Genomic DNA, 3,497 nt, shown 5'->3' on the forward strand with positions numbered 1-3,497 from the left:
GGTGACCAGGAGATTCCATGTAGGCGCGTGAGCAGGCTGGCAGAGAAGGCAGATTACTCTACCCCTCCTCCCCAGCTCACTTGGTTTCTGAGCTAGTCGCTGAGGAAAGAAACTCCCTCCTCAATGATTGGCATGCCCCGCATGTAAACTGTCCTTTGCCAACCTGGCACTCTCCATATATTTTTAGACTACAATTCCCATCAGTGCCAGCTGCTGATGGGATTTGTAGTTCAAGACCACTGAACAACACCAGGTTGGCAAAGGCTGGGATAGCTCAGCTGGTAGAGCATAAGACTCTTAATTTCAGGGTTGTAGGTTTGAGCCCCACGTTGGGCAAAATATTCCTGCATTTGCAAGGGGTTGGACTAGATGGCTCTTGTGGGTCCCTTCCAGCTCTACAATTCTATGAATCTATGATGTGAACACTCATAGGAGGCTAGTAACATTTTAAACTTCTATGGGCTTATTTACAAATACTGCCCTAAAACTAGAAATCTGGGGGCAGCAATCAGTTCTGAAAGTTATGCCATGTGTGAAGATGACTTCAGTCCAGATCTCATAGACACCTTCATTTCCTTTCCCCTCTAAGCAGCTTTGCAGCATTGGGTGAACTGAAAGACAAGTTAAAACGTGGCAGGACCTTGATGAATAAGTGACCCCATTTCAGTCTTGGCCAGTGTTCTGTGCTTGGAACAGGCAGCTTAAAGCGATCTGATTTTTGACTCACTGACATAAAAGAGATCTTATGAGATGCCGCCACCATCCATGGCAAGAAGGCAGTTTTGGCTTCCGAGAGAGACAGAGACGATTGCCAAGTTCTTCTGAAGAACCCTGGACTCCAAGCAGCCATCTTATTTTCTGTGCTATCTACCAGCCTCGGAAAGTAAAAGCTAGAAAAACCTCTCACCCTATAATCAACGAGGTCACATCTACACTATACATTTTAAAACACTTTGGCAGCCATTTCTTCCCTCGAAGGAATCCTGGGAACTGTAGTTTGTTGAGGGTGCTAGGAATTGTAGCTCTCGGAAATATCTTCTGACAATTCTCAGCACCCTTAATGAATTACAATTTCTAGGATTCTTTGGGGGAAGCTATGACAGTTGAAGTGGCAGAAGAGGGCTTTAAATGCATGGTGTGTATGTGAACTGACTTAGGATGTGGAACTGGGCATGTTTAGCCTAGAGAATAGAGGCCTGTTTACTGAGCATTCATCCTGATTTGCTTCCAGAGAGATTATACAATGTTGTCTATTTAGTAAGCATTAGTTCTGGTTTGTTTACGGGGAGGCTATATGATGTTTCATCAAAAACCAGTGTTACCACACACTTGCCTTATTGCAAAAAGTCTATTACGCAACAATAACTTCTAATCAAATGTAACTGTACAACCTACATTTGCCAGTCTGTGGCAACATCCCACTGGGAAACAGTGAGACGGGGCAGACCCTGGAAGACTGATGCAGGACACGACAGCACTCTTTTAAAGTCCCGAAGGCTGTCACATGGAAGAAGGCAGGACTTGGGCAGAGAACCAGATCATATGGTTACAGGAGGGCAGATTTCGGAGGAACATTTGACAAAACACTGTTTAATAGGAAGAGCAGTTTGACAGTGTAAACCAGTTACCTAGATGTGTGGTAGGCTTTCTCTCACTGGAGTTGTTCAAACAGAGGTTCTTTTTTCCTGCAATGAACATGGTGTGGGTGTGGGTGTGGGTGTGTGAGAGAGAGAAAGAGAGAGCGAGAGAGAGAGAGAGAGAGAGAGAGAGAGAGACTAGATTGGTCACAAGGCCCCCTCCAATTCTGCAATTCTGGTGGCGCTGTGGGTTAAACCACAGAGTCTAGGGCTTGCTGATCAGAAGGTCGGCGGTTCGAATCCCTGCCACGGGGTGAGCTCCCGTTGCTCGGTCCCAGCTCCTGCCCACCTAGCAGTTTGAAAGCACATCAAAGTGCAAGTAGATAAATAGGGACTGCTCCAGCGGGAAGGTAAACGGCGTTTCCGTGCGCTGCTCTGGTTTGCCAGAAGCGGCTTTGTCATGCTGGCCACATGACCCGGAAGCTGTTTGTGGACAAACGCCGGCTCCCTTGGCCTATAGAGCGAGATGAGCGCCGCAACCCCAGAGTTGGACACGACTGGACCTGATGGTCAGGGGTCCCTTTACCTTTACCTTTAGCCATGGAATGAGGTATCAGGATCTGCAGGACTGGAAAGAGTTTTGAGAGAAGGCAGCGGAGGATCTTGCGGGGTCCTCTACTTAACCCACACCTTATATTCTCATGCAAGGCTTGATGCCTCAAGAGACCCTCACCCCCTCAAGAAAGGCTGCAGGAAACACCAAAGGGAAGGGCTGTAACTCAGTGGTGAAACATCTCCTTTGCATGCAGACGGTCCCAGGTTCAATCCCCAGGATCTGCAGGTAGGCTTGGGAGATAAGTTTATATTGTGAGCCGCTGCCAGTCAAGGTTGACAGTACTGAGCTAGGTGGACTATTGGTCTGATTCAGTTCACTATGTTCCTTAGGAGAGCTAAAGGTGGGCCAATTCAGATTTGTTGACCCAAATGTCTGATTGAAGAGTTCTGTGTAACATGGAAGGCAGCATGTTTTAGCAACCGCAAAAGCAGGCTAAAATCAATAGCCATTTTTTTTTAAATCATTTAAATGTTGGTGCAGGAAGAAAAATTGCAAAATCTCTTCTGTGTCTAACAGTAATCCAAGCTCCTACTTTTTTTAGCTCATTTTAGAAAAACATAATTTTTAAAAAAATTCTCAGAAGATATATACAAATGCAACAAAATAATTCTGAAAAGGAAAAAAATGATCGTTTTATAAAATAAGAAAGAGGAAGTTTTAAACAGTGCAATTCTATACCCTCGTCCTATTGAGATCCAATGGGACTTACTCCTAGATAAGTGTGTACAGAAGAATAGGAATAAGCTCCATTGGACTCAATGGACTGTATCCATGTTAGTCATGCTCAGAGCAGACTCATTGAAATTAATGGACCTAAGTCGTAATTTATCTATGGGTCTACTCTGATTAGGGATGTACAGTATGAAGACATCTTTACCATTCTGCCCTGTACTCTTCGCAGGCAGCACTGTTTCTGCTCTGCTGCAATTCGCCTTCTACCAAAAACTACATTATTTGTTTCACTGTCTGCTGTGGCAAAATTTACACAATTTATGTAACTTACATAATTTATTACATTGTCATTACATTATTCTACCCCATTCGTTCAGTGCATATGAAACACAATGTATTTTTTGTGGGGGAAGCTTATCAATTATGTATCATTTGGACTGATTTCTGTTCTGGGCATTCCAGTAAATATTATACTGTATATATCATTCCAGTAAAGTATTATATAAACAAGGAACTGCAGAAAGAGGGGGAGGGGAGTCAAAATAAGATATATATATGATAAATGGTTTGCTTTTCAAGCTTTTATCTCTTTTTTAACTTTTGTATGTTGTAAAATTAATTATATATATAAA

This window comes from Lacerta agilis, chromosome 8, assembly GCF_009819535.1.
Source record: "Lacerta agilis isolate rLacAgi1 chromosome 8, rLacAgi1.pri, whole genome shotgun sequence".
In the NCBI taxonomy this organism is placed as follows: Eukaryota; Metazoa; Chordata; class Lepidosauria; order Squamata; family Lacertidae; genus Lacerta; species Lacerta agilis.